Source organism: Nematostella vectensis, chromosome 12 (genome assembly GCF_932526225.1).
Source record: "Nematostella vectensis chromosome 12, jaNemVect1.1, whole genome shotgun sequence".
NCBI lineage: Eukaryota > Metazoa > Cnidaria > Anthozoa > Actiniaria > Edwardsiidae > Nematostella > Nematostella vectensis.
Window position 1 is genome coordinate 5241974 of NC_064045.1, and position 13953 is coordinate 5255926.

The 13953-nt window shown below is 34.7% G+C and overlaps 1 protein-coding gene and 1 long non-coding RNA gene across 7 annotated transcripts in view; one reads left to right on the forward strand and one right to left on the reverse strand.

The window, feature by feature from the left end:
• Positions 1–2615: 2615 nt before the first annotated feature.
• LOC125557613 lies at positions 2616–5340 on the reverse strand. Its single transcript, XR_007305340.1, has 2 exons — positions 4707–5340; positions 2616–3294 (listed from the first exon to the last, which is right to left on the reverse strand). It is a non-coding gene; the product is annotated as an uncharacterized LOC125557613 (long non-coding RNA).
• The window catches only part of LOC5505601 (atrial natriuretic peptide receptor 1), a 45490-nt gene continuing 34737 nt past the window's right edge, over positions 3201–13953 (forward strand). For 3 of the 6 annotated variants that reach the window (XM_048720368.1, XM_048720372.1, XM_048720373.1), the window contains exon 1: positions 3201–3314. The gene's annotated coding sequence lies outside the window, so the exon portion shown is untranslated. Of the gene's footprint in view, positions 3315–7415; positions 7866–11572; positions 11691–13243; positions 13317–13953 lie in introns of those variants that run through there. The other 3 variants (XM_048720369.1, XM_048720371.1, XM_048720370.1) reach the window with 3 other exon arrangements.

Here is a 13953-nt window from a genome sequence, read left to right on the forward strand (position 1 = left end):
TTATCACATCACTTTACCTTACATCACCTCTTATCACATCAACTTACCTTACATCACCTTACCTTACTTCCCCTTACCTTACATCACCTTGCCTCGCATCACCTCACTTTACATCACCTTGCTTACATCACCTTACCTTACATCACCTTACCTCATATCACCTTACCTCCATCACCTAACATCACCTTACATCACATCACCTTACCTCGCATCACCTTACCTTACATCACCTTACATCACATCACCTTACCCTACATCACCTAACATTCACCTAACCATTCACCATCACCTGACATTCATCACCTTACCTTACATCGCCTTACCTCACATCATCTTACCTCCCATCACCTTACCTCACATCACCTTGCATTACATCACCTTACAATCATCACCTTGCCTTACCTCACGTCACCCTTTCATCACCTTACATTTAACACTTACATCAGCTTACTTACATCAACTTACTTTACATCATCTTACTTTACATCACCTTACCTTACATCACCTTACCTCACATCACCCTACATTTTATCACCTTACCTTACATCACCTTACATTCGACACCTTACCTTACATCACCTTACTTTACATCACCTTACCGTACATCACCTTACCTAACATCACCTTACCTCTCATCACCTTACCTCACATCACCCTACATTTTATCACCTTACCTTACATCACTTTACGTTTATCACCTTACCTTACATCACCTTACTTTACATCACCATACATTATATCACCTTACCTTACATCACCTTACCTTACATCACCTTACATTACATCACCTTACATTATATCACCTTACCTTACATAACCTAACATTATATCACTTTACTAAAGTAAAGTAAAGGTAAACCTTACCTTACCTCACATCACGCAACCCTACCTTATATACCTGAGATCACTTAACCCCTACTGTAGCTGTGCTCTTCACATCAGCATTTCATCACGTTACCCTAACTTACTCGCGTCAAATAATCTTACTCTCCCTTCACATTACTTTTTCTTACATTAGGCTACCTCCTACTCTTATTGACTTTACATGATCTCCACTCTCGCCCCGCCCCGGTCAGCGTTATTACATCTTAGCCTAAGTTCAAACGTCGTATTATCCATGAGCCGTATTCAATGCAAGTGCATGCAAATGAAGATAAAACAATTGACTCGATTCATTTGCATATATATGCATTGAATACGGGTCATGGATAATACGACGTTTGAGCTTAGCCTCAGGGTTTATAAATATATGGTGCATCATTTTCAACAGCGAATTGCCTGTTAGTCAGTCACGCGGTAATGTTTGCTAAGAGCAGCTGCAAAATTAAAATACCACCCGAGAAAAAAAAATAAACTAACGTCAGATTTGCTCAACGATTTAAAGGTTCCTTGATGAGATCGGCAAAATTTGATGAAAAGCGTCCTCACGTACTTCCGTCTTCGCTTCTTTGTGGCTCTGCTGATTGTCTTAATATCTCAAGTATCATAGCGCGGTGTCACATAATGGCTTAGCCAAACGAGACATGCTATCCTTCGAATCCCACAAATCCCATTTTAATTGAATCCTTGTCGATTGTCATGTTCGTTTAAAGTGTCCTTACGCGCCTGTCGCGGCAAATTCTATAAAGGTCGCATGCGGCCCAGAGGCACTTGATAAAACGTGCAAAACGTTCTGCCATTTTCCTTGTTCACTAGACCCGACAACTTCGCAATCTTAAAAGAGTGCCGTTTCCATGGTGCTTCAATGAAGAGATCTCGCTAAACGTTTTATATCAGTCAAATCTGTCCCATTATATTTTAACAATGTTTACATAAATTATGTTCTTTGTTTTACTATAGTTGCCGCCCCCGTATCTCCCTTTAATGCTTTTCTTTGCTACCAAAATAAATATTGCATTTGAATGTGTTGCTGTCTATCAGATATCCTGGCTACAGAACATGCACGATATGCAACGCTAATGCGTCTGAATTCCACTGATCTTTCTACTGATATCCTAGATATATTTTTATTTATAACTTTTTTTGCAAGCTTGCCTTAGTCAAGCTTTCAAAATCCGTCGACAGGTTTTGAAAATTTGTTTCAAGGCGTAAAGCGATGGGGACATGCCATTGATTGCAACATTTCACAGCATCAAATCTATTACTCGTTTAACAACAGAGTAAACGTCTTTTTTGAACTAAGAAAGTGATCCGCACTTTGGAAAAGGCACTTTCCTTCTCCTTTATTAGGAAATGCTCTTCGTGGATTCATGCAAATCGACCCATTCAATACCGGATAAGAATTTGAAATACAAGCCTAAAAGCTGCATTTTAATTTCCATTTGCTTCTCCTTTTTTTCTTTTTTTCTCTTCTTTTTATTCTATCTAGTCATTAAATGAGTTAGAGTAGTCTATGTCGGAGGTTAAGTTGTAGTTATTCTAGGGGACACATAAGTCTGTCATCGACTTTAAGTGGTTGTCGCTTGCACGACGGGCAAATATCCTTTCTTCTTATTTAAAAAAATACCAGGAAAGACGTATTTTGTCATATTTTTCCGACAACAAAAGTAGGCATCATTTTGATTAACCCTTCAATTCCTTTTTTTAGGAAATATTCAAATAAGCACTAAACGATCTGCATAGAAGTGTCTTATTTTATTTTCAAACAATTAAATGTTGCTGTTCATTCGCGCCTGAAAACTGCAAAACAATGTTAGTATTTACTAACAGAAGAAATTTAATTACAATAAATAAAGGAATTCAGAAGGAAAACTATGTTGTTGACGTTTTATAGTATAAGTGATTGTGGCAGGGTGGTTTGCATCTCTGCGTAATGTTTCGATAGAGTGCATTCGGTTCTAGCTATCCCTGACAATCCGTAACCCTGGGCAATTCGTGCCGCCCTTGAAAAGCTTTCTTCAACCCCTATAGACGACTCGAGGCAAAATTTATAAATCTGCTCTCATGTCCTCCAATCAGCGCTCGTGTTTTTCGCTTTAAAGTGAGTACCGTATGATATTGGTAAAGCGAATGGGTAGATCTTGCACTAAGATAGTATTGGGGATGACGCGAAACATCCGCTGACATTTCCCCAGTTCGATTGGCTTCAGAAGACACTTACTCTCACTTCGTGCCAACGACAACTCTGTCGGGTATTTTAAACACGCATTATCTTATCATCTCTTCAATTTTCGCAATTTTCGTATTTCATCCTTGTAGAAATACTCTCAAGTTTGATCACATTTCTGACACCATTCCTTGGGGGAACAGTTTAACGACGGTATAACAATCTTTTTTGAAGCGTCCGCGGTCTTGCTGCAAAGAAAACAAACGAGGTAAGGGTAGTATAATAGCGTGTTATTGTAGCCAAACTACTTTATACTAACACACATCTGCCGCATTCTACTAAATATTTCATTTCAAAAGTCAATGGATAACATGAATTTAAGTAAATTTAAAATATCGGTTTCTGAGTTGCTCCTCAAAAAGTATGTCTGTTTGTCATGCAAGTTTTCGCAGTAGGGAAGCTAATAATCTAGCAACGCAGGTTTTCCCAAGGAAGATAATCACTTCACGAGGTTGTGCGTTTGACAGACCGACGGTCTAAAGATATTCAGAAGACAACATCAAAAACAAACATGTCGTTAGATATGAATGTACTACAAATGTATTTTAGACGGCTTCTTAATTCATGTTCTCGAGTTTTGAAGCAAAATTGACACTTCAAAGAATTGGTGCGCAAATACTGAGATTGTAAATACGGCCGATCGACCTCATACGAACGCTCGTATTTGCGACGGAAAAGAATCTCGAAATCTTCGATGGACAATTAGTGGTTCGCTCTTTTAACTTTCACAAGCAGAACTGATAACCTCCGAGCTTCATCATAGCGTTTTTATTCGCTATTTTCTCATTTTAATTTAGTCCCTGCCCCTTTTATTTTAGCGAATAGGTATCATTCTCGCTAATACAGTTTTCGTTTTTCATTTTATTTTCCTGAAAACAAAGTGGTTTTGGAAAAATTGATGAAACACAATGGTGGCTTTTTGGTCAATGGGCGTTGAGTGAAATAATGACGGCGTGCTGCTCTGACAAATTTTTCAAAATAATTTGATCTGTTAAAAACATGTTGGACGAGAACGCATGTCAAACAGCCTTCAAATCCACCAACCTGAATCGTTTTTCAAAAGAATACTCTTAATGAATCGATGTTTAGAAGTCATTTTTGCCTTAGGATTGGGAAATCTTTCAATGTTTAATAATCGTGTCTTTCATCTAAAATAAAAATAATGATAGACGATACCATTACCTTCTAAAACTTAACGTTTTAGACCTATATTTTTTCTTAATATTTTTTAGGTTCGATTTTTCACAATTCTGCTAAAATGGTTTTAATTGTCAACGCGGAAAATTAGGTTTCAGGTGTTTTGGTGACAGTTGACAGTTTATTTCCATCCATTTTTTGCAGAATGAAGCAATTATTCTAATACTCTCGCATCACGCTTTATCCTCAGGTGGTGAAGCAGTTAGAGTTTGGACCGCGGAAGTTTTGTATCCTAAAATTACTTATAAGTGTGCATATAGATATCCGATGCCCCATTGAATCACGTACATCAGAAATCTTCGTTTTTTGGTGTGTTTTTTTTTTTTGTGTGTGTGTGTGTGTTTTAAGAATTTATGTTAAAAAAAAAAAGAAAAAAATAGGACTTCCAATATTCTATGCTTACCTTTATCGTACTTGTTCTAACGACATTTTAGTCCCTAAGAAAGTGAATTTTGTTTTCATTTGTGTTTTCGTTTTCCTTCGTACTTGCATCGATATCTGTGAAGCGGAAGCGCGTTTTGGAAAGAGTCGATTCGCACCATATAGCGTGGAAACAAAATAAAACAATCGTCGTGTATTTTAGCAGTTTTCAACTCCCCTTACCCTAAAACTAAACACCTTTTGCTACCCCGTTTATAAGTAGGGAATGGCCACTTTCCAAGTTTTAATTGCGATGCGAATGTGGTTAAATTTAGTACAGAAGAGATTTTGTCTTTGAGTTAAGGCGGATAATAGGTCGCGGAGAAGGAATGGATTATCCAAAGGATTCTGGATTATGAAAAGGCTAGAGGCTAAGACTTATAAGATACGTTTTTGTCCTGAAAATAAAATAAAAAAAATATTGTTTTAAGATAATGTTTGATAAAGGATGTTATTTTTGTGTTTCATATATTATGCGATTTTAGAAAATGAATTTTACAGATTTGTTTTATGTAAAACTCGAATTTAAATGGTTCGTTCCTGTGGCTTGTCTCGCTGTCCTTCTGTTTGTAGGCCAGTATACACCTATTTCAGAAAACGTCAGTGCAAACCCCAAATGGAAGCTCTGCGCGACCGAAAAGTACCATGGGTCTTCATTTCTATAGAAAACTGAATAATATTGATAAACCATACGATAATCCATTGTGATCAGAGTGTGGCTATGGCATCGCTGTAAGACTATGTTTATCAACTTTTTCATTCAATTACCTTTGATGTTTGACATTTGCCGTTTGCAATTAAAGTTTTCCAAAATAAAAGTAACGTAATCCGTGTGCAAATTTGAGTGGAAAGTCGAGTTTTTTTTTAGTTACCATAAGTTCTCAGGTTTTAACATGCAGAAGCTTTCAGAGACGATGATTAAGCAATTTATACGATGCCCCTGAGCCTCTGCAGGCTTACGACCTACAGATTTTTAGTAGAAGTGGAATAGAAAATTACTTTATTAGATTAGCACACTGCACAAATCATTGGCAGAAATGATTGCAAATAACTAAATTCCTTTTTTTTTTTAACCATTTTCTTTTCTCGGTACCGTTTTGTTAATAAGCGAGCCTTCTTACATTAAACACTGCTTTTTATTAAACTGATTCCAGGGTCAGACAATATGATATATGATACATTTACGATGTCCAATAATGCATATCTAAACTCGTAAAAGGGATCAATATAGGATATAGGACGGAGCGGCATAATATAATACAATAACAACAATACAAAACAAAATGATAATAGAAATATAATATTATTAATAATGATAATGATAACAATATAGGTAATAATAGTTATAACAATAATAATGATAATAATAATAAAAACAAGAACAACAATAATAAAAATAGCAGTTACCAATATCAGGATGGATTTCAGTGCATGATAATACTATTAATATAATGTTATTTTCGTAGTTATTGAAGCCGTGTTTTTGAAAAGATAACGATGTAATAAGTAAAATGTACTTATGTGTAGTGTAATCTATGCATCGCATTCAGTGATGTCAATATCACGATAGAGGAATATGATATTGAAATACAAGGAGTTTCCTTGTGCTTTACTATATGACCAAACACTCCACACAAGTATTATCAGAGATTAGGTTATGAAAATTTACATGACACGAATTTAAATGATCATACATTTACTTCTCTCTACATATCCAGTAGGGAACATATGAGAAGAGCAAGGAGAATTGATATTTAAAGAAAGAGTGGGAAACTTTCCATGGTTAGCAATTGTTGTTGAAGGTCAGATAAGTGGGCGTAAAGGAACTCTATTTTAGGTGGTTATGGTTAGGGTATGCTATTTTATGATAAAACTGTGTATGTCGTTTATAACAAGGGTGAAGGCGATGATGATAATAAAGATTTTGCGATATGGAATTTGTCAAAGGTGCTTTTTACGACTTCTCTTAACACAACACTTTTGATGTCTGAATCAGGCACGTGACCCTAGGGTGCGTGTGTGTAGGGTGGGGTAACACCTTCAAAAAGCATGCTATTTATTTCAGAAAGCCTTCTCCAGATCATAACTCAGGCCCGTAGCCAGGATTTTGGGCGGGTTGGTTCGTGTTTTTCATTTGAGCGGCAATTAATACTTTAAATAAATTCAATCGTGTATTTAAAATGTTATTAATAGAGTGCTTTTCAACATATAGCGATTAAAATAAAGATAATAATTAAATATTTTTTTAAATCCATATAAAGACATATTGATGTGCTCGGTATATCCAGCCAAACGTTAAATTTTTGTCTGTTTGCTCTGAGCGGACCTTCAAGCCGGGTGGGGTGGGGTGGGGGGGGGGGGGGGGGGCTGTAATTCCCGCCAAAACAATTCTAAAAACCATGTTAATTATTTCAGCGAGCTTATCCCAAGTCACAACGCCAAAAACTATGCTATTAATTTCAGGGAGCTTATCCCAAGTCATAACTGACAAACCCATATCAGAAATTATTTTCTAGTTTACACTTCCTAACAGTTCACTATTCATATCAGGGGGGGGGGGGGGGGGGCTATATCCAACCTCAGTCCCAGGAATCCTCGGTTATATTACTGTTTCCGAGTCGCGTGTTTTTTGGTATCGTTTTGTCGAGATTTTTTTGTCAGAGTAACTTCGAATAAACAAAATCACGACAATAATTACAATGATAATAAATATTTGCTGATTAAACTGGGTTATGTCTAATAATCGGCGTTTTTATTGTATTTGCTATCCTTATTTAATTTTGATGTGCTGTTGTGACGGAGTTTACTGATGAGCGACAGGGACCACATGACAAGGTGACAATGACGTCATATTTCTACAATTAATCGCACTATCAATTCTCAGTAAAATGTTAAATTATTTTTGCCCACATCGTCAAAAAATAATAACAGAATAAATTGCTCGGATTATAGGTGACAGTACTATCCTTTTTTTACTCTTTGATTTTTCTTTATTATTTCCTTATCTTCTACGGTTGGATACATAACTCTATGTCGGATCATGCGCACTGTGCTTTTGACGTCAAAACGTTTTTGTGCTTTACCCAAACCTCGCGCTGTGCTGTATCTTCTGCTATGGAGCAATAGGAAAATATCAGAGAAGGTAAGTAAAGCTTTGTTGGGTCACAAATATTCGCCTAATCCCAACCCTTTTTTTTATCGTCGTTTCATTTCTTGCTTAAATCATACGAAACTTTGCTCCTTTTTCTCGCCAATCTTGAATGTGCAGTGGACTTTCTCTGTTACGTTATTTGTAACTGACCGTAATCTGTTTTCTTGAATACTGTCAAAAAGATGCCTTTTTGCCAGTAGAGCCATTACGATAGTACGGAATAATTGAATATTCCCGGGTGGATTTTAGCCATTAAATAATCACCACAATGAATTATTTTTTAACTAAAGAAAAAACTTAAAAATAATACCGCCTAACTCCATTAACTATTATTGATATTTCCATTGTCTCTGACTTGAATTTCCCTTTTTTGTAGTTTTACATAGTAGAATTATAGAATTGCACCTTTTAAATTGTAATGGTTAAGAAAAGTTAAGCTAAGTCAACAAGTGTAATTCGCTGAAATATTCTTTCGGCCCATATTCGTTTGGACAATTATTTAAAATTCGTATATGTTCAAGTATGTTTTACTGTATGGGTTTGCTTACCAATTTCATGTAAGTATTTATAGTTTGGAAAGTCATGCTTTTGGAAAAGATAATTGATAGCGAATAAAATAAAGTTTTTAAAGGCATTAATATTCGCACAGGTTATACCGCCCTGAACTACGGTATGGGTTTTATGGTGACAAAACATGCGCAAATCGTTTGACTCTTAAGCCTGAAAAATTGTAGAGTTTTAAACGCTTCATTCCTTCAAGTTTTAAGTTTAGATTGTAAAGCTATAGTAGATAGTATTACAAGGTCTGGTAGTCTTTCGTCGTAGCCGTATAATAGTTCTTTCACGAGCTATTAAGGAGACGATGTTGAGTAAGTTATTTAGACGATATTTTTGCGTTTACCTTTAAATTCAACGCCCCTAAATGGTATGTTTATCAAGAAAATAATTGTTTCCAATGCAGACAGGACGTGCTTGACTCACTTGGCGATAGATTATTCGCATTCGGGGCACACCACTTAAGAAACAGATTATAAAAATTCCAGAAGACGAAATATCTCACCCTGGTACAACGAGGTTGAATAGAGTGGATGGTATAACGAGTGGATGATATAACGAGTGAATGATTTAACGAGTGGATAATAAAGCTACGCTACGCTATTTGTGGGTTGAGTAACCATTAATGTAAAATTGGAAAGAAATAAAAAATGAAATGAAATGAAATAAAGCGAGTGAATGATATAACGTGTGGATAATATAGCGAGTGCATAATAAAGCGAGTGAATGGATAATATAACGAGTGAATGATATAAGGAATGGATATTATAGCAAGTAAATTAAAAAGCGAGTGAATGATATAACGTGTGGATAATATGAATGTGAATAATTGAGCGAATTGAGCTGTGAATAATTGAGTGAATAATTGAGCGAGTTAACCCATTGACTCCTGGCTATTATTGAGCTGAATTTACAAAAAAACAGACTGAAAACAAATACCTCCCCCCCCCCTATTCTGAGTTTTATACAGCCCGTCAAAGTCAAACACAGCTGCACCTAGTCAGCGGTATCCAAGCTTTCCAACAGTGCTTTGCGGTCCCCATTTTTAATCCCTCGTCGTTGTGCTGAAGCCAGCACAAGTTGATGGTTGCTTGTATTTTTCATCAACAATACAGCTATGAGCATATTAGGAGAGTGTCTCAGGACATCATGAAGTCTTTTGGGGCATAATTGAGTGCTTTGCTTATGGATATTTGCAAGCAAAGGTGGATTCATGATGATTTTTTCTTGTTTGGCTTTGCCTGGATGAGAAAATAATTTTCTAATGAATCACCACAGCTCTACTAGATGCTGTCTTTTCTGAAACCAAATTGATTCGAAAATTGTTTACACTGCTATTCTGGGTCTGTATGACCTGGAATTGATTTGTTTGGCTTCGGGGTGAAAAGATTTATAAAAAACCATCTGACTTTGGGGAGAGGAGTGTTGACTGGCCCTCCCCTCGTGAATGTTTCCCTGGATCTCCCAGAATGCTTTTCAATCCGTAAAGGCATCTTCGTGGTTTTACAAGCCTTCAAGGAGTGGACATTGTGTTTTGAGGCCATGGAATTGAACCTGGAGGATCAGAATAAAGGTATCTATTTTTGTCTTGAGCTATGTTTGCTGATCTCTCTCCCTTGTGTTGTATTTTGAGCGTTTTATTGAGAGGGGTGATTCTGCTTTTCTTTCCTTGCTCGATTTGAAATTTGTCAAAGAACCTGTGCTATTATTTGGCTTAAGAGTAGTTGCAAACACCTTGGTTGATTGCATATCTTCAAGACCATTTATCCCTTAGACTGATGCCTGAGTATCTTCATTTTGTTGTGTTTAGTTTGCATTAATGAATTTTTTGGGTTGTGGGTACTTCCCAAAGCCGGTACAGGCCGGTTGAGGGGTCAATGTGTTAATGATATAACGAGTGAATGATATAACGAATGGATATTATAGCGAGTGAATGATATAACGTGTGGATAATATACCGAGTGAATAATTGAGCGAGTTAATGATATAACGAGTGGATGATGAATGAAATAAGTAGTAACATAATTAGTGACATAAGTAATATAACTAGTGAACGATTTTCACGGGTTTTCAAAAACCCGTGATAAACTATTTAGTTTATTTAGTACACTGTAATATATTTGTTCTCTTTTGTTCTGGCTTGACTATTTCACTTACATATTATGTTGCACGGGATTTTGAAAACCATTCTAACGAGTGATTTATATAACAAGTAGATCATATAACGAATAGAAATAATAATAAGTAAATAAATTAATGAATGAATGATATAATGAATAAATGATTATAAGTAAATGAAATACTAAAAGAATGATATAACAAATAATTTATATAATAATTTATTTACTTGAAGTAAATAATATAAAGAGTGATCGATATAACGAATGAATATAACGAATAAAATATATAATGAGTAAATACTATAATAAATGAATGATATAATGAATAAATGATATAATAAGTAAATGGAATAATCAATGAATGATATAACGTATAATTTATATAATAATTTCATTACTTGAAGTAAATAATATAAAGAGTGATTGATATAACTAATAGATATAACAAATAAAATATATAATGAGTAAATGATATTAGGAAAAATTCATATAACGAGCAGTAAGATAAGAATAGACAAACGATCAGTATAAATAACATACAATCACATGGGATAGTTGGCAAAAATTGTAACAAAATTTGATAATTGGTTATATTCGCTTCGCAACTCTAATAGCCAATTAAGATCACTTAATCTGAGTATCACTTTTCATTACTATCGATATAAATACTCACAATGTTTTTCATTTTATTAAATATTATATTTAAAATCAGGTTAAAATCGTATGACATTTTCATTATTCTTTTTTTTTACCGATCTTAAAAAAATACCATAAAATAAGTATAACATAGTACCTCACATTCACTACCTGAAAAAGTCCAACTGATACTAAAAAAAAATGCTGATAAAATTTTACCAAGCAGCTTGTCGCATTCCCAGGAAAAATCCAATTAAACAAGGAAATTCTGAATGTCCTTTCTGCTTGCATCTATCACTCTGTTTTTCCCTTCCGGGTAATCATCCAGCAGGGTTCTTGTGACAATCAAGCCAATCAGGATCGTGGTGAAGCCATTCGCCCTCTGATCTATTTTGAGCTTCCGGTTTCTTTCATTTTCCTCCAGTTTGTCATTTAACATTGTGGAGTGAGGTTCGGACTTTCGACTTTACGAGGTATTTGCTTTAACCTTAACCTTTATTACAAGGTAAGAATATATTCCAAATCTTGGAATCTTCAAAGCACTAACCTTTTCAACTTCTTGGAAGAAATTTGCTTTGGTACGGAGCGCCTAATTGGCTTCTGAAACAAACTTAATTTCTGTATTACGATTCTGCTCATGTAATGATTTTTTTTCCGCTTTGCTAGATATTTTCCCCTTCTCCCTATTTTACAATACTTTTACTTAATAGATGATAATACGTTCTTAATAGATAATAATATTTTTAATAGATTCTATAAAAATAGCATAACTAAATTTGACCTATTTTTCCTCTCTAACATATCTGACAAAACTAGCTATATGAATTGTAGGTGTTGGTGATTGATTTTGTTGTAAATTAAAAAAGCTTTCCATGTTGTAAATGTTCCTCTGGTAAAGTTTTATCTATCTGAGAAATAAGATTTCAAGAGCTCATTATTCGGCCAAAGTGAACTAGCCATGATCGACTGACATGAAAGCTTTTAGTGGGAAAGATGGTAATTCATTATGTCGGATTTAAAGCATATTATTTCTTGATTTATTAAGTTAAAGTAAGTTAATTTATGCGAATTTCCGGGTATTACACCTAAAAATCAATGAATGCATAAACATTTTTTTCAGTTAATTAAATATACCATAAGCACTATTAGAGTTCAAGACATGAAGGGGACGTCTAATGTGTGTGTTCACAAGTGCCTAAAAGCAGAAACAAATAATTTTTGAAAATAATTATTTACGTCATTTTCCGCACTTTTCTTTATTAGCATAGTAATAAGTGCCTTTTCATTTTTACCAAGGAAACAAAACTATTTCTCACTTAACCATAATGCATTGCGATAGTGTTTCTAGTTTTACCAATAAACTCAAATTTTCAAAACTATTTATTAGTACTACTTCATTTGTTTACTTACTTTTACATTTTAAATGAGAACGACTTATCAAAATAAAAACCATTATCAAATTTCAATCCCATTTTTCCTCTTTTTCTGATCAGCATAATTTGTAATTCGAATTGAACCATCGCAATACTCAGTAATATAAATGGATGTTTTTCTTATCTACCTCACTTCATGATGCTTCCTGTTTCCTTGAAGATTAAATAGTCAAGCGAAATTTGCTTTTCCAAATTATCTACACGCTTTTCGTATGGTTAGAGAATATAAAGATCGTGAATGAGAACGCGCTGGGAGTACATCGTGCGAGGCCTGTGAAGCTTGTATTTTCACTTGAAAACGGATGTACGGTTTATGTTGTGTGTCAACCGACCATTTGTTTTGAAGACCCTTTTTAACGACAAAAACAAACACAAAAGCTGTTTGCTAACAGCTGAAAATAATTTTCTCTAAGAAGAAACATGGTAACAATTGCTTATCTTTCTCTGGACCTAAATTACACGATATGAAAACCTACCCACAAATTAAGATGACTAAATTGATATAACTGATATATCTGTGCGGTTTGAAACGATTCTAAAAACAACAAACTCTCAATAATTAAATCAGTGAAATTATCTATTCGTGTTTTGACAGTATGATTGTTCAATCAGGGTGCTGTTTAAGTTGCAGATGTGAAAATATCATAATTTTGTTGGAAGAACGAGCGTTAATGGTTCCCTGTTCAACAGTTCGACAGGTTGGTTTTTTACTTGTTTTTGTTTTAGTGGTTGTTGTTGTTTTTATTGTTGTTGTTTGATAAGATATTTCGTAGCTTAGAACTAAAAGACGAGAGATGTAGTTAAACACAATCAGTTCCTTGAGTTGTAATGAAAGAGAAAGTGATACTGTTTGTTTTCATTTTGCTTTGCTGGGCAACAGAGTTGAACTCGAGTCAAATAAATTGCTTTTTTTAATAACATTTCAAAAATGCGATGCTTTAAAAAACTCAACTAGATCTTGGGAAAGTATCATATATATTTTTTAATTAATTGCAACATGGATAATCAATTTCCGAACAAATTACTATTTTTTCTCGGCTTTGCCGAGCTCCAAGTAAAGCTTCACTAAGCTGTTGTCATCTTCGTCGTAACAGCATCCCTAAGCTCATTAGTTTCGTGTCATCCTTGGCCTAACGGGTTTGTTTGCACTATGCGCTTTTATTTGCCTTTATTAGTATATGATGAAGCCATCCGCATGTTTGTATGTTTATGGATGACATCCTTTTTCTCTTTGTTGACATTTATAAAGAAAAAGCTTGAATAAAATAGCTATTAAGGTCGAAAAATTAAACTCATATGGTTTTAAAAGCATCTATAATAGACGACTTGTATCAC